This window comes from Coregonus lavaretus, assembly GCF_964263955.1.
Source record: "Coregonus lavaretus genome assembly, chromosome: 26".
In the NCBI taxonomy this organism is placed as follows: Eukaryota; Metazoa; Chordata; class Actinopteri; order Salmoniformes; family Salmonidae; genus Coregonus; species Coregonus lavaretus.
In genome coordinates this window covers 11643469-11662018 of record NC_140013.1, presented here as the reverse complement: position 1 = coordinate 11662018, position 18550 = coordinate 11643469, and the positions used below count along the sequence as shown (strand labels likewise).

At 44.7% G+C, this 18550-nt stretch overlaps 1 protein-coding gene across 4 annotated transcripts in view; it reads right to left on the bottom strand.

Annotated features, from left to right (window-relative positions):
- Positions 1-18550, bottom strand: part of LOC311101712 (rap1 GTPase-activating protein 2-like) — a 90224-nt gene that overhangs the window by 52118 nt on the left and 19556 nt on the right. The window contains exon 1 of one of the 4 annotated variants that reach the window (XM_084142874.1): positions 9454-9749. The exons of 2 other annotated variants lie outside the window; for them this stretch is intronic. The gene's annotated coding sequence lies outside the window, so the exon portion shown is untranslated. Of the gene's footprint in view, positions 1-9453; positions 9750-18550 lie in introns of those variants that run through there. One more of the 4 variants, XM_084142872.1, reaches the window with a different exon arrangement.

Here is an 18550-nt window from a genome sequence, read left to right as displayed (position 1 = left end):
CACACAACAAACCTCACACGGAACAAGATCCCACAACCCACTAGTGCCAAAAGGCTGCCTAAGTATGGTCCCCAATCAGAGACAACGAGCGACAGCTGCCTCTGATTGGGAACCACACCGGACAACATAGATCTAGACATACTAGACTTTAAACATAGATCTACACCACATAGAAAATACACACCCTGACTCAACAAATAAGAGTCGCCAGAGTCAGGGCGTGACAATAGGTCAACTTTTGGTCCCGTATAGCTCAGTTGGTAGAGCATGGCGCTTGCAACGCCAGGGTTGTGGGTTCGATTCCCACGGGGGGCCAGGATGAAAAAGAATGATGCACTCACTAACTGTAAGTCGCTCTGGATAAGAGCGTCTGCTAAATGACTAAAATGTAAATGTACTATGGGGGATTGGCATAGGCTAGTGGTTTTGCTGTTCGTTAGGGCTACTCATCTTGTTGGCTGACGAAATGTACAGTACCAGTCAAAAACTTTGACATACCTAGTCATTCAAGGGTTTTTCTTTATTTTTACTATTTTCTACATTGTATAATAATAGTGAACACATCAAAACTATGAAATAACACATATGGAATCATGTAGTAACCAAAAAAGTGTTAAACAAATCAGAATACATTTTATATTTGAGATTCTTCAAATAGCCACCCTTTGCGTTGATGACAGCTTTGCACACTCATTTTCTAAACCAGCTTCACCTGGAATGCTTTTCCAACAGTCTTGAAGGAGTTCCCACATATGCTGAGCACTTGTTGGCTACTTTTCCTTCACTCTGCCGTCTGACTAATCCCAAACCATCTCAATTGGGTTGAGGTCGGGGGATTGTGGAGGCCAGGTCATCTGATGCAGCATTCCATCACTCTCCTTCTTGGTAAAATAGCCCTTACACAGCCTGGAGGTGGGTTGGGTCATTGTCCTGTTGAAAAACAAATGATAGTCCCACTAAGCCCAAACCAGATGTGATGGCGTATCGCTGCAGAATGCTGTGCTAGCCATGCTGGTTAAGTGTGCCTTGAATTCGAAATAAATCACAGAGAGTGTCACCAGCAAAGCACCCCCACACCATAACACCTCCTCCTCCATGCTTTACGATGGGAACTACACATGCGGAGATCATCCGTTCACCCACATCGCGTCTCACAAAGACACGGTGGTTTGAACCAAAAATCTCCAATTTGGACTCCAGACCAAAGGACACATTTCCACCGGTCTAATGTCCATTTCTCGTGTTTCTTGGCCCAAGCAGGTCTCTTCTTATTATTGGTGTCCTTTAGTAGTGTTTCTTTTGCAGCAATTCGACCATGAAGGCCTGATTCACACAGTCCCCTCTTAACAGTTGATGTTGAGATGTGTCTGTTACTTGAACTCTGTGAAGCATTTATTTGGGCTGCAATTTCTGAGGCTGGTAACTCTAATGAACTTATCCTCTGCAGCAGAGGTAACTCTGGGTCTTCCATTCCTGTGGCGGTCCTCATGAGAGTCAGTTTCATCATAGTGCTTGATGGTTTTTGCGACTGCACTTGAAGAAACTTTCAAAGTTCTTGAAATGTTACGTATTGACTGACCTTCATGTCTTAAAGTAATGATGGACTGTCATTTCTCTTTGCTTATTTGAGCTATTCTTGCCATAATATGGACTTGGTCTTTTACCAAATAGGGCTATCTTCTGTATACACACCCTCCCTTGTCACAACACAACTGATTGGCTCAAATGCATTTAGAAGGAAATCAATTCCACAAATTAACTTTTAAGAAGGCACACCTGTTAATTGAAATGCATTCCAGGTGACTACCTCATGAAGCTGGTTGAGAGAATGCCAAGAGTGTGCAAAGCTGTCAATCAAGGCAAAGGATGGCTATTTGAAGAATCTCAAATATAAAATATATTTGTATTTGTTTAACACTTTTTTGGTTACTACATGATTCCATATGTGTTATTTCATAGTTTTGATGTCTTCACTATTATTCTACAATGTAAAAAATAGTAAAAATAAAGAAAAACCCTTGAATGAGTAGGTGTGTCCAACCTTTTGACTGGAAGTGTAAATGTGGACCGTTCTTCCAATATCTTCAATATGCGCCTCGGAATTGGATAAGGACGCGCGCAGTTGCGTCCCCGATGTGTCTGTCTTCACTTGTAGCCTGTGAAAAAAGACCAAATCACGTGACAGAGAGCCATGTGAGTGCTGGGAGAAGGGAATTATAATTATTATATTCAGCCCAAGGGCACAACGGCCACTGGCTGCCAAAGGCATGGATTTTTTTAGGGGGCATTATGGCCCACAAAGGGGATGCCACCGGGACATTCGAGGCATTATCAAGTGCTTGTCAAATTGTGAATGAGAGACTGATGAAGTGTGTACAACCTGCGCAAAAAACAAAGCAGAGCTCATGCCTTTCATGCAACTTTTTTCAAATCCTCATTGAAGTCGCATCAAGCATCCTTAGAATATATAAAAAATCAAATATCCTTTCTATTTTATTCAACTATGTTCAATTGTAATGCCACGGAATTCTAAGCAAATCTTGTCTGCTAAATGAGTGTAACTCACAGCCATATGGCATAGCCAGATCAGGGCCTAACATAAGGACAACTCAGAGTATGCTATTCTGTTCTTCTGAAATAGACTACATTTTCTACAAATCATGTTTCTTTAGACCTGTCTAAAATAAATAATGGATTTATTGTGATGGTGTAGGCTATATTACATGGATTTATTCGACTTTTTAAAATGTTGATGTTGCAAAGGTCTACATCAGTGGCTTGTAGGCTATGCGTGGAAGCCAGCAGATGCTAAATGTGTTTATGTTAATTAATGTTCAATTACCGTGAGACCGGCAGTTATTTGCTTGACAATCACCGGCTGACAAAATTTCATGACCACCACAGCCCTAGTTGGAATAATATTGTGATATTGTGAAAATTATGATAATGCCTTTTTAATGTAAGAGCTATTTGAAAAGACTGCCTGAAATGTCAGCCTTTTTTGGTGGGATAGTGTTTTGGCCTGTCTCCTGCCTGTTTACATCACCAGGCGGTAAATTAGTTAATAGACCAATAACAGCTAGTTTTCAGTTTTCCCCTCCCCACTCAGACCACTCCCAGACAGTCCTAGCAAAATTCTTGCTTGAGAAATGTCTCTTTGCTAAAAAGCTATTTTAATTGAAAACAATCACAGTAAGGTACTTTATTGTTACTCAGAAATGATTTTATATTGAGATAAAAATGGCTGCATTGGCCTTATGCATCTCCCCAGTCCCATGTATTCCTTTTGTCATACTGTAGGATGGGGTGATAGGATGACGGGGTGATGATTTCCACGTCATTGTAATCTGTCTTCGGTTAGCAGTGGCATGAGCTCCTAATAGAGACAGAGGCTGAGATCCTGGCTGAATCAATGACCAGCAGAGGAAAGTGATAATTGGCTTTGAGTATTGATGTGTTGTGTGCATTAGAGTTAGGGACGTGTGACAGGGAAATTAGGACAGAACACACATGAAAACGCACGCTCTTGCTGTCACATACAAATACACACTTTGGCATGTGCGCACACACACACACACACACACAAACACACAGTCACACACACAAACGTACGTATGCAAGCGAGTATACACACACACACACACACACACACAAATAAACACAAAATAATCTTCAGAACTCTCTACTGCACAGAGAAACACCATAATCACAGCACAGACTCAAAAAGCTGAATCATTCCCACCCTCACACCTATTCTATGTGACAAGGTGAGAGCCCCTTGAGAGCAACACTACGACCAGTCCTGAGAGGCACAGCGTTCTAAATGAAGGGAGCAGAGCACGCTCTGTTAGCCTGTTATTGACAGACCCTTCAAGGTCAGGAAGTTAGAGGGGGCCAAGGAGTGTCAGGGTGATAGGCCCTTCCAAACTAAGTGGGGGTATGTACATTCTGGCCCACTTACAGAGGAGCTATGGGTTTCATTGCTGACATCATAAAGCTTTACAGTAATACTGTAAATATACTGTAACAACTTTATTGATATCGAGATCTACTGTCATAATAACATTCTTTAACTGACATGAAAATGTTGTACAAAAGAACAGTGGTTTTCCCTGTCGACTTCATAAAGGTTTCCAGTATAACAACTGTATTTATATAGAGGTCTATAAAAGCGCCATAAAAGTACCATGTAACTGATATTTATTGCCATAAAAGTACATTTTCACGTTAACTAACATTTCAGAACCTCTCACAACTTGAGCACTTCACTGTAAAAGCCTTCCACTGATGTTCCGGATTACGCGGTGCCAAGAAAACAAGGGCAGAAATGAATTGGCAAGCCTTCACATATAATTTTTTTCCAGAGTAGCTAACATAAAGAGGGAAACCTGTTGAGGTTTAAATCGGTCACTCCCTTCTTTCTGCACTACCCGTCCTCTGCCTCACTCCTCCCCTTCTTGTTCCCTCACTCCTCCCCTTCTTGTTCCCTCACTCCTCCCCTTCTTTTCCTTGTTCCCTCACTCTCAACCACCCACTGTGAGGGTAAACAGGCCAGGTGTTTCTGTAAGTTAACACCAGTAAAGGTCTCACCCTCTCTGGCTCTGGTCCAACCCCATACTGTTATAATAGGAGAGCGCAGAGGAAACTCAGTGTGTGTGTGTGTGTGTGTGTGGGGGGGGGGGTGGGAGTGTCAGCTCCCAGTTCCTAGTTCCTGGTTATTATGACATGAAGTGAAATAAAGGAAGTGTTCTAATCTAATTAGGACCTAACCCAGCCTCTGTCAATGGACCTGTACTGAACTACGGGATATTTCAGATAACCCATCTTACTTTCAACATCTCCTAAAAATCTCCATCTGTCAGACAACCCCCACAGTACATGTGAGAGTTTGAAGAGAGATAGCTGGACAGAGATAGAGGTGAAGAAAGAGAGAGAGAGAGAGAGAGAGAGAGAGAGAGAGAGAGAGAGAGAGAGAGAGAGAGAGAGAGAGAGAGAGAGAGAGAGAGAGAGAGAGAGAGAGAGAGAGAGAGAGAGAGAGAGAGAGAGAGAGAGAGAGAGAGAGAGAGAGTAAGTCGCTCTGGATAAGAGCGTCTGGTAAATGACTAAAAATGTAAAAAAAAATATATATATATATATATATATATATATATATATATATATATAGAGAGAGAGAGAGAGAGAGAGAGAGAGAGAGAGAGAGAGAGAGAGAAAGAGAGAGAGAGGAGAAGATGAGTGCCGGCTAAAAATATCTTCCCCAATCCCTTCACATAGCTGTGCTCTGTAAATAGGGTTCAATGCAATCTGTCAGTGTGCCCATCTCTGGGCACTTTTTAGGGAGACAATGCCACCTCATCCATTACACGAGCCACAGCTCACTGGCTCCCTCCCTGGCACTGCCACATGCACACCCTGGCACATACACAGACACAGACACACACAGACACATTCACACACAGACAGACACACACACACACAGACAGACACACACACACACACACACACACACACACACACACACACACACACACACACAGAGACAGACACACACACACAGAGAGAGAGACACACACACACACACACACACAGGAAAGGAAACAAGTTTACAGGTAGATACTGAATGCTTGTGGGCAGGTGGACACACACAAGGGGAGAACAGAAATACAGACAACAACGTAAACAAACTCACACAGTCTCAATGCAGTGTGAGATGTAGAGGGGAACACCATAAGTGTGGAATTTCAGACACACACTCCCACATAAAGACCTGAGTGTGTATGTTATGTGGTATGAAGGCATGAATTGACAAACTGCCCACACACAGAGGTTCACTGCAATGTATAAAGCCAACAGTTACCCTTTTCCCTGTACTGTCACCTCTACCTACTCTGTGCCAGGCTTCCCAGTAGATATTTGCTGATTGTGTGTGTGTTTGTTTGTGTGTGTATATGTGTGCGTGCATGCATGCGTGAGTGCATGTGTGTGTGTATGTGCATGAGTAGCATGAGTGTGTGTGCGTGCGTGAGTAGCGTGTGTGTGTGTGTGTGTGTGCATGTGTGTGTGTGTGTTTCGTTCATGCCTGGAGGGCTAACAGAGATCCCCAACAGCTGCTAATCACAACTGTTTTCACAGAGACTGGCAGAGTGGGGGAAGGGGAGAACGAAGGAGAGAGTGAGAGACAGAGAGGAAGTAGGAATAATGAGTGAAGGGGGGAGGGAAAGGGTGAGTCAGAAAATAAAAAGAGGTTGTATTAAATGGAGGATGGAGAGAGGGAACAGATAAAAAAGAAGAACATGTGTAAGATCCTCAGGAAAGGTCATGCTGGGTATCACAGAGAAAGAACACCAAAATGATTCCACATTTATGCTCTTGGATTTCAACATAACATAGCCTGTAGCAAAAACAATCCCTGACTGTAATTAAATTATTTCAGAGAAAATCACATACTTGACTTCATAATATATTTAATTGTATTTAAACTAATTAACAAATAGCTGGACTGGTAGTCTGCTTCCTGCAATTCCCTGGAGGGGGGGTGATAAGAGGCAGGTTAGCAGCCTGTTCACACTCTCAACCAATGGCCGTTCCCCAAATGGCACCCTATTCCCTATATAGTGCACTACTTTTGACCATACCCCTCTGGCCTTATATAGTGAATAATGTGCCATTTGGGACACAGTCAATGTGGGAACTGTTGAACAGTAATGACTAGAGTGTATCATAATCAGGCAGCAGTTATTCTAATCATGGTGTAAGTAATGATTGAGTGTGCTTAACTCCAGTTAGATAGGTATTAACCCCCCGTACAGGGGATGAGTGGAGGCCTACCAATCAACCAGGAGGAACAAGGAGGGTTAGGAGACAGGAACCCAGAACCCTCAACACTTCTCAACCGCAACAACGCACCGGACTGATTGGGTTCCTATTCTAAGCCACTAAGCTAGTACAGAAATGCACACGCACATACACACACACACACACACACACACACACACACACACACACACAGACAGACACACAACCTTATGTGCATGCACACACACAAACACACACATACACTGAGTGTACAAAATATTAGGAACACCTTCCAAATATTGAGTGGCACCCCCATTTGCCGTCAGAACAGTCTCAATTCGTCGGGACATGGACTCTAAAAGGTGTCGAAAGCGTTCCACAGAGATGCTGGCCCATGCTGACTCCAATGTTTCCCACAGTTGTGTAAATTTGGTTGGATGTCCTTTGGTTGATGGACCATTCTTGAAACACACTGGAAACTGTTGAGTGTGAAAAACCCAGCAGCGTTGCAGTTCTTGACACACAAACTGGTGCGCCTGGCACCTAGTACCATACCACATTCAAAGGCACTTAAATATTTTGTCTTGCCCGTTCACCCTCTGAATGGCACAGATAAACAATCCATGTATCAATTGATTGAAGAAGATTTAACAGGTGACATCAATAAGGGATCATAGCTTTCACCTGGATTCACCTGGTCAGTCTATTAAATGAAAGAGCAGGTGTTCATAATGTTTTGTACACTCAGTGCACACACACACACACACACAAAAACACAAATGTACAATCACATATGCAATCACACTTATACACACAAATAAATTGATTACATGTAACTCTTTGAAAGACACACATATACACACCAAGACCATACAGGTGCACTCTAATTACAAACAAACACACACACACACACACACTGACACACACTGACACACACTGACACACACTGACACACACACTGACAAGCTGTACCCCCGCACATTGACTCGGTACCGGTACCCCCTGTATATAGCCTTGTTATTGTTATTTCATTGTGTTACTTTTTATTATTTTTTACCTTAGTTTATTTAGTAAATATTTTCTTAACTCTTTCTTGAACTGCATTGTTGGTTAAGGGCTTGTAAGTAAGCATTTCATGATAAGGTCTACACCTGTTGTATTCGGCGCATGTGACAAATACAATTTCATTTGATTTGACACACACACACACACACACAAACTGACACACACACACACCCACACCACCAGGGAGCACCACACTGTTGAAATTAATGGGGAACAGCATTGTAAATCCATCATTAAGTGATTTTAAAGAGTGTGTGTCCCAGCTGTACTAGTCCAATGAGCAGGACAGCCGCTGTGGACACAATCTAAGGCCCACCACCACTGTTACTTATCATAGACTATGTGTGTACATCTGACCACATGCAACAACTCATCATCAAACTAACTCACACACACAACCAATAAAGAATAGTCACTACCATCTAGGCCTAGTGTGTATTAATACAAATGTTTACATTATTAGTGATGTATTTTTGTACAGTACTGTATAGTACGTGTTTGTGAGACTGTGTGTTTGTGTTAGTGATGTCTTTTTGTACAGCAGCACAGTATGCGTGTGTGAGACTCTTTGTGTGTGTGCATCCAAGTTGTTCCTTAACATTGGTTTTAATATAAAGAGCCTCAGGGCACTACTTCATTTCCATAGTGTCCCCTGTTGCCTTCTCTCACTGTGTCCACACTATCAGATAGCCTTTGTGTTGAAAATAAACCTCCTCTCACAGCCATGCTATTTCTGCTTTCCAAAGTAAAGCAGTGATTAACAGGCAGAAACAGAACCTACCTGTACTAGTCTCTCTCTCTCTCTCTCTCTCTCTCTCTCTCTCTCTCTCTCTCTCTCTCTCTCTCTCTCTCTCTCTCTCTCTCTCTCTCTCTCTCTCTCTCTCTCTCTCTCTCTCTCTCTCTCTCTCTCTCTCTCTCTCTCTCTCTCTCTCTCTCTGATGGAATACTATTTACTGTTGTCACCTGACATTTGCATCATTGGCAGTCCCAATGTTAACAACATTCAATAAGTTACTTGTTACGTACACACAGACACACACACCCATTAAACTGACATCACTGAGACCTCTCCCTTTGAGTCACTGTCTAACACTCATCTGTTTTGGTCTGTTAACATTGAGGACAGCCTATCCTTTCCTTACAAACTCTCCAGACCAGTTTGAGTCTTCAGCAATCGTTCCATTGTGTTCTGGAGACAGTACAGCGAGAGAGAGGGTAAATGGAAGCTATACCTACATAGAGCCATATAACATTAAACAACACAGTATGTTGTATCCTAAGTGGAGTGGCTCCAGCTATAGCTGAGGGTACAATAGGTTGAAGAGTTACTCATAGCGCTCTCTCTCCTCTCTTCGCTCTTTTACAAGCTCTCAACTGACACCTCCTCACCTTTAACAAACACAAGGCACATACAAGCATCAACCTGTGTATACAAACACCACTTATAGACAGCCTGACACTAACAATGGCAGGCAATAAAAGTTGCTCTGAAAGCTCAACTTAACACCGCAGTGCAGAGTGTGAGACTCTGAGGCAGGCAGGCAGGCAGCCACCCAGACCAGCCAGGAGACCAAACAGCAGAAAAAGTTCACCCACCGCTCTCTCTCTCTCTCCTCTCCCTCTCTCTCTCCTTCGCTCGTCGCGACTTTTGCAGGAGTCCGATTAGAATCACCGCGGCCCGGATCCCAGCCTTTTTAGAGTGGACCCTCGGAGGAGCGGGCTCGGGAGAGGAGCCTGACATGGTGTGTGGTTGTGGTTCTGGATCCAGACTGGGTTGTGCTCTAGTCCCTGATGGGCTAGTCCTGGTCCTAACGGACCACACGGTACAGCAGCACTGCCACACACAACCTCACCGGCACAGGCAGACTGACTGTATCTCTGCATCTCTGTCTACCTATTTCTTTCTCATGCGCTCTCCCTCTCCCTGACTCGCTCCCTCCTTCCCGGCTCTCTATCCCTGCCCACCTCAGCCTGATAGGCAGGGCTTATTGTAGGTTCTGCCCCTTTCTCCTCCTTCTCCCTCACTCTCTGTGTGCTTTTACAGTCTTGACTGTTTTCACTTGCACATTACTGCTTTGTGCTATTTGAGATTACTGCTATGTGCTATTCCTGCTTTGTGCTATTTGAGATTACTGCTATGTGCTATTTGCCATACTGTATATAACGTATGGCTAATGGCTTCTCATTTTGCCGTCCTTGTTTCCTATCTAATCTCCTCTGTGACCTTGTTCCATTTCACCTCTGTGTTTTTTCACCCGCTCTCTCTCTTTGTGAAATCTCAATTTAAACAGCATATCAGAAGCCTTCTGCGGTTGCCAAGAACATTTGAATTGAAGTGTAACTGCACAGAACAAATAGAAGATAGGTTTAGAGAAAGAAGAAACCAAATGCTAGTAACATCAATCCCTCCATCTCTCCCTCTATCTCTCCCTCCATCTCTCCCTCCATCTCTCCCTCCATCTCTCCCTCCATCTCTCCCTCCATCTCTCTCTCCATCTCTCCCTCCATCTCTCCCTCCATCTCTCCCTCCGTCTCTCTCTCCATCTCTCCCTCCATCTCTCTCTCTCTCCATTTCTCTCTCCTCATCTCCCTCAATTTCCCTCTCCCTCCACCTCTTTCTCTCACTCTCTCCATCTCTCCATCTCTCTCTCTTTCCTCCTTTCTCTCTCTCTCCCTCCATGCATCCCTCTCTCCCTCCCTCAATTTCTCTCCCTCCCTCCATCTCTCTTCCTCTCTCTTCCCTCCATCTCTGTCTGAGGCCAGCTGATGCTCTAGCTCCGCCCCAAAGCTTGGCAAACACGAGTCACCATCATTCTTTCCCAGAACCCACTGCAGCCAGCGAGACTTTATTTTCTGTTCTCCCTCCCTCCATCTCTGTCTGTCCTTCCGTCTCCTCCTTTGGCCACCTGTTTGCTTGTCATCTCCTCTCTGTTTGACAGCTCAATGACTTCCATGAATGGTGGTGTTTCTCTCCCCCCTCTCCTCCTATTGTCTGCCGTCTCTCCGGTACAGTACAGTGTGCACTCTTGCCCTGCACTCTCAAAGACCCTCCTGGATGGACAAAGGCTCTCTGTGTCTGTCTGGCTGTCTGTGAACTTGCAGGTGTCTTCACAGGCTCAACAGTGGAGGGTCCTTAGACATATGTATGTGGACAACACAGCATGAGAGCCTATAGACATGATACAGTAAATGGATAATAGTGTGTGGGAGGTTATGGTATGATAATGCCTGTCCGTTGATATGTATTCTGTTTGTGGGAATGGATGTTTGTTACTATTTGTGGAATAGCTCTTATAACAAGTGATGATATCCTGTATTGTTGATGAATATAACAACTTTCCCATCCCTACAATTATATATATATTTTTTTATTTTTTTGGAAATACGAGTGATGCTCTGTAGCTCAATTGTTAGAGCATGGAGTTTGCAAAGCCAGGGTAATGGGTTCGATTCCCAGGACCACCTCTACGAAAAATGTATGCACGCATGACTGTAAGTCGCTGTAAAAGTGTCTGCTAAATGGCATATTAATATTATTATTAATAATTGATTTATAATAGTTCTGATATTTGCCCTGCCTCTACAATCTCCCTTGGAAATCAGGGCCTCATCCGGTATTCACCCTCGTTATGCCTCAATACAGCAATGAGGGGCTTTCAACCATTAACTCTCTTTCCACAGAAAGTCATTTCAGACAGAGAATCTGTCAAACCAGCACCAACAAGGTGCGGCTGGCTTCCGGGTTAAGCGAGCAGTGTGTCAAGAAGCAGTGCGGATTGGCAAGGTCGTGTTTCGGAGGAGACATGGCTCTTGACCTTCGCCTCTCCCGAGTCCATACGGGAGTTGCAGCGATGAGACAAGACTGTAACTACCAATTGGATATCACGAAACTGGGAAGAAAAAGGGGTAAAATAAATAAATAATAAAAAACAATACAACCAGCACCAACAAAGGTAACAACAAAAAAGGTAGAGGTGCTAGATCCATCTGCATAGCATCTCCAGTGTTCTATCTATGTCATGGTAACGTTGGGCCAAGCCCTAATCTGCCTATCGGACACCTTTCCCCTGGCAACCCCAGTGAGACTTAGGAGACCGGAGGAGAGGAGGGAAAATTATTTTGTTGTTGCTGCTCAATTAAGTTAATGACCACTTTTTAGGGATTATGACAAGATTGATGAGATGTGTGGTTGAGTAGCACATAGCCATAATAGTATCTGAATCCTGTGAAGGTAAAGTAACTATTTTAGATTGTACCCAATGATACCCAATTAACTACCAATGTTTATTGACTTTCATGTGCTTTATTACATGTTAGAGACTCATCTGTCTGTAGAGCTGATCAGGGATCTGTATCCCAGCTGAGGATTCTCCAAGCCTCCCCTGTGTGTGCGTGAGTGTGTGTGCATGCATGTGTGTGTGTGTATCCGCGTGCAGATGTGTGTGTGTCAGTGAGGCTCTGGGGTGACAGCGAGAGAGACAAACAAGCTCTCACTCCTCCCACCCAACTGGAGAGCCAGGTTCCACAGGGGCTTCTGTAAACACATGAATACACACACTTCACACCTCAGCCCTCCCAATCCCTCCTCCTCTCCCAGTCCCACCCTGAGTCCTCTCCTCCTCTGCCCCACCACTGCTGCTCTCCTGTGGGGTAGATCATTTCATGCGCCTCCTCCACCGCGTTGGATCACTCTTGGCTTGTGTGCTTGTACGTCAGCAGGTGGGAAATGGGACGCCTGTATCCCAGGCTGTCAAACAACCAGAAGCAGCTGTGACAGCCACCGTTCCTGTCTGATACACACACATAGAGACTGACACACAAGCATACACGCACATACTAAGCACTCATCCCAAGGGTGGACTCACACACACCCACGCACACATTTCCCCAGTGTGGAACAAATGAAAATACATCACTCTGCCACCCTGGCACACTTTGCCGTCGTCACAAACAAACAGCAGTGCTTAAAAGAGACTGCAATGCCAACCAACCACTCCAGTCATCCTACCACCTCACTACACACGTCACAGTGTCACACAAACGCCAAATCAAATCAAATTGTATTCATCACATGCTTCATAAACAACATGTGTGGACTAACAGTGAAATGCTTACTTTACCACCAACTGTGGCTCATAAACAAAGAGATGCCACTATCACTACGCCATCTCATCGTCCTCGCCACCCAGCGTAGAAGCACACACACACACGTACACACACCACTGATCCCGCACCAAGAATTTGGCATATGGGAGAGATGACCTTCACAGCCGGTGCAGAGGAACACCCATCTCTGTGGACTACAAACGAGTGCTTTGCTTATACACAACTCAGCACTTTCCCTCTCTCCTCACCCCTCCTCCACCTGCTGCTCCCTCGCTCCCTCGCTCCCCCACTCTCTCTTCATCTCACACTTCTAGTGTAACAACTCCTGTCACGAGACAGCCACGGCCTCTCAAGAACGGGAGCAAACCAAATGATAAAAGATGACACACTCTCTCTCTCTCACACACACGCACGCACGCGCGCACGCACACACAAACACAACCCCTCGGACAAGGTGACTGCGGCCATGGGCCTGTAGGATTTAATGACCAACGGTCATTGCCAAACTAAACTCACATGCCCAAAATAGCGGCGGACCGCACATGGCAAACATGTGGCTCTGGAGCCCGGCCCATTCAAGGAGTTCCTTCCTCCCTCCAACCCTATCAGCACTGGTGCCAGGATCTTTACAGCTCCACAAACACACATTCCTACTGCCATAAAGTCACTTAAGGAAACATGTTTGTCTCACGCACACATGCGTGAACGCACACACATGCGTGAACACAGAAACTGACACACACGCACGCACGCACACACACTGATACAAACACAGGCTTTAATGAGACCTATGCAGTAACAGACTAGCGACATCAATGATACACACAAACACACAAACACACACGTGTGAACACACATATACACAGAAACATGCAAACACACACATGCATGCAAGCACACACACACACCCACACACATCCTCTCCCCCTTACACTCCTCTATTCATTAATTTCTCTGGGTACAGTATCTGCTGCAACTCTGGGTCTGTGTGTACTGTCTAGGTCCATGTTGTTAGTGACCTCTATTGTAGTCCTAGCTAGCTAGCTAGCTCATTGAGATGCGGCTAGCTTCTCATTGAGATGTGGCTAGCTAGTTTATTGAGAAATTAGCCCTAGACTAGTGCCCCACCCTGCCCGCTCCTCTCCTAATGTGTGATAGCAGTTGTATGGCTGTGACAATATATCTAATGTTGACAGAGCTCTTACATAACACTTACATATATACATAATAATAATAATAATATGCCATTTAGCAGACGCTTTTATCCAAAGCGACTTACAGTCGTGCGTGCATACATTTTTTGTGTATGGGTGGTCCCGGGGATCGAACCCACTACCTTGGCGTTACAAGCGCCGTGCTCTACCAGCTGAGCTACAGAGGACCACATAATACAGCATGATAAATAACATACTGTAAATAATCATCAGAAATATATCACAACCTGGGGAGTCAATATACTGTATTATGAAATGGTTACAGTGTAGTTACGACCACGTTTTGCATTCCAGCCATAATGTTATTGAGCACAACATCAATGCTAGCCTTTGTGTTACTGAAAAATGACCAAATCAAGCCAGCGCTTGATGGTTTTTGCGACTGCACTTGAAGAAACTTTCAAAGTTTTTGAAATGTTCCGTATTGGCTGACCTTCATGTCTTAAAGTAATGATGGACTGTCATTTCTCTTTGCTTATTTGAGCTGTTCTTGCCATAATATGGCATTTTGCCAAATAGGGCTATCTTCTGTATACCCCCCCCTACCTTGTCACAACACAACTGATTAGCTCAAATGCATTAAGAAGGAAATAAATTCCCCAAATTAACTTTTAAGAAGGCAGACCTGCTAATTGAAATGCATTTCAGGTGACTACCTCATGAAAATGGTTGAGAGAATGCTAAGAGTGTGCAAAGCTGTCATCAAGGCAAAGGGTGGCTATTTCCATGGGCTCCCGAGTGGCGCAGCGGTCTAAGGCACTGATTTGTTTAATACTTTTTTGGTTACTACATGATTCCATATGTGTTATTTCATAGTTTTGATGTCTTCACTATTATTCTACAATGTAGAAGATAGTAAAAATAAAGAAAAACCCTTGAATGAGTAGGTGTCCAAACCTTTGACTTGTACTAGGATGTAGCCCACTGTCATACAGTATCTCATAATGTAAACACTAAGTTATCATGAAAGGGAATGCAACAAGGTTCATGCAATATTATAATGGACATTATAAACTTCGTTGTTCAAGCCCTGAATGCTGATTGGCTAAAAGGCGTGGTATATCAGACTGTATACCATAGGTATGACAAAATATTCATTTTTAATCTTCTAATTACGTTGGTGACCAGTTTATAATAGCAATAAGGCACCTCTGGGGTCTGTGGTATACAGTATGGCCAATATACCATGGCTAAGGGCTGTATCTAGGCACTCTGCGTTGTGTCGTGCTTAAGAACAGCCCTTAGCCATGGTATATTGGCCATTTTCCACACCTCCTCGGGCCTTATTGCTTTATTATGAGATACAGATACAGTACATCTTGAAATCATATCAACAATGCTACATGCAAATTTAATAGCATGATGTTATGACTGTAATAACATCAATTCTACTATGTAAGGACATATTGTTGTGTCAAATGGAACACAAATTGTTAATTGAAACACACATTATAAAATACAATGAAGAGATATAGAGTCTCTACAATCCAATTCCTAGAGATTTTGCCCTCAGGCTGAGCTGTTCATTAATTCTGCTCTAGTGAGTGGGACACACTGTGGCAACGACTTGGCCCTCTGAACATACTGTAGTCCTGCCCTGTGACCATGTCATTACTATGGCTTCAGCCCTCTCTCCTTTGTTCTTAACTGACTTGGCTAGTTAAATAAAGGTTAAATACATTTTTATAAAAAATAAAATAATCTCTCGCTCTCTCTACCTTTCCATCTCTCCCTCCCCATCTCTCTTTCTCTCGCTCTTTCTGCCTCTATCTTTCCATCTCTCCCCCTCATCTTTTCCTGTTTATTTCTCCCTGTCTCCTTCCTCCCTCTCCCTCCCGCCATCATTCCTCATAGAGAGGGATGAGGCCCAGAGAGCCAGGGGCCGCTGAGTCCGCCAAACAAGACACCATGTGTTTGTCAAGAAGCGACAGATGGCAAAGGAGGAGAGAGGGAGGAGAGGACAAATAAGCAATAGATGTAGCAGCTCCGGAACATTCAATTGGGGGAACCAAGTGCCAACAGAGTCAATTTCAGTCCCAGAGAAGGGTAAGGTGACTTAGGCAGGTCGTTTCCCCATCACCCAATGCCTTTCCAGTGTCTTTGAGTGCCACAAACTCAGAGTGTTGTCATTATTTGCTTGATGGGAGGACTGTGTTCTTGCCCCAATGTTACCTGAGGCTCTGAACAGCTCCGGTGCCGGCTGTGAGTAACACTGGCTCTGCTAAGCTAGGGGACGCCCTCAAGGTACTTTCTACAGCTAAAATGCCAGGCACAGAGGCCACACACACACACACACTAATACACACAAACATACAGTACATGCATGCAGATACAAGCATGCACGCAGGCAGGTGTGTGCACCCACAAACACAAACACACGACTTCCTCCTGGGCCCAAGCCAAGGGATATAAGAGCAATAAACAAAAGAGTAAGTAGCCATAAAGCTGTCGGGTGGCCGTGAGGAGCCTCTGAGGACTGTGTGTTCTCTCCTCTTTCTCTCTCTCTCTCTGTTCTCTCTCTCTCTCCATTCTCCTCTCTCTCTTTCTCTCTCTCTCTCTCCCTCTGTTCTCACTTTCCCCTCTCGCCGATGTCTCTCTCTCTCAGTTCTGCTCTGAATCTCAAAGGGCCGTTGGCTGGCTGGCTGGCACCACTTCATCACTCTCCCACAGTGCCTCACCTAATCGCCTCTCCTCACCTCAGCCCAGACAACCATTAGGAACCCTCCTCTGCTGCGGGGTGCCCACAGCACAGCCTGTCTGACACCCCATCCATCACGGGTCAATCGGTGCCCTCTGTAGCCAGGCAATGTGACGGAAGCCTCTGGTGACACCCACTTTGGGACAAAATCTCAAATGACGCCCTATTCCCAGACATAGTAGTGCACTACTTTGGACCAGACTACTTTATGGGGAAATAGGGTGTCGTTAGAGAGCAGCCTCTGTGTCATCAGTGCCTAGCATGGATCTGTGACTTCACAAGGCCTAAATTACTGCATAGGAATATGAGACAAAAGTCCCCCAATCCCCTCTCTACAACCTTCCAAGGCACCTGTTGATTAATCTATGCAAACAAACAATTGAATCAAATAAAATTGTATTTGTCACGTGCTTCGTAAACAACAGGTGAAATGCTTACTTATGGGCCCTTCCCAACAATGCAGAGGGAAAAATATAGGCAACAGGATAGATAATAACAGTAGCAGCAGTGTATGTGATGAGTCAAAAGATTTAGTGCAAAGAGGGTCAATGCAGATAGTCCGAGTAGCTATTTGGTTAACTACAATATTTAGTATTCTTATGGCTTGGGGGTCAAATCTGTTCAGGGTCCTGTTGGTTCCAGACTTGGTGCATCAGTACCGCTTGCTGTGTGGTAGCAGAGAGAACAGTCTGTGACTTGGGTGGCTGGAGTCTTTTTTAGGTCCTGGATGGCAGGGAGCTGGGCCCCAGTGATGTACTGGGCTGTATGCACTACCCTCTGTAGTGCCTTGTGGTCAGATGCTAAGCAGTTGCCATACCAAGCGGTGATGCAGCCAGTCAAGATGCTCTCAATGGTGCAGCTGTATAACTTTTTGAGGATCTGAGGGCCCATGCCAAATCTTTTCAGCCTCCTGAGGGGGAGAGTCCTACCAGCGTTGTGTCGTCAGCAAACTTAATGATAGTGTTGGAGTCGTGCACGGCCACGAAGTTGTGGGGAAACAGGGAGTACAGAAGGGGACAAAGCACGCTCCAACTGTTTGATGCCATTCCATTTGCTCCATTCCGGACGTTATTATGAGCAGTCCTCCCCTCAGCAGCCTCCTGTGATGTACGTACACACACACACACACACACACTCACCTTCCCCCTCCCTCCTTCCATCCCTCTATGTCTGAATTCAATAGCTCAAGCCTTGTTTTGTTCTGCGACAGTGAGCCCAGTCAGTCCGTCTCCCCTTCTCCTTCTTCCTCCTCTGGGCGAATATGTCATTTATTACATTTGTGTCATAAATCAATTTCCTGCTTCTCATTCTATTTGCTGAGAGGTATGACAGAGCCAGAGCTGACAGCGGGGTTAACCCCTCACTCACCCTGGTCCTAGGAGCCAGCCACCAGGATGGGAGGAGAGAAGGAGGAGGAGAGAGAAAACAGAGAGAGAGAGAGAGGGGGGAGGAAGAGAGCAAGGGGGAGAGGGAGAGAGAAAGATAGGAACAAAAAGAGAGAGAGAGAGAGAGAGGGGGGACGAAACACACAGTGAACACGACCATTTGATTTCACACACTGCGATCCCACTGCCATTAGCCTACCTAGCTTTTGAAACCCTACTGAAAAGCTCTATGCAAAAGTATACAAAAGCCATCCACTAGTATTCCATCCATAGCTGTGTCAACAAATCTG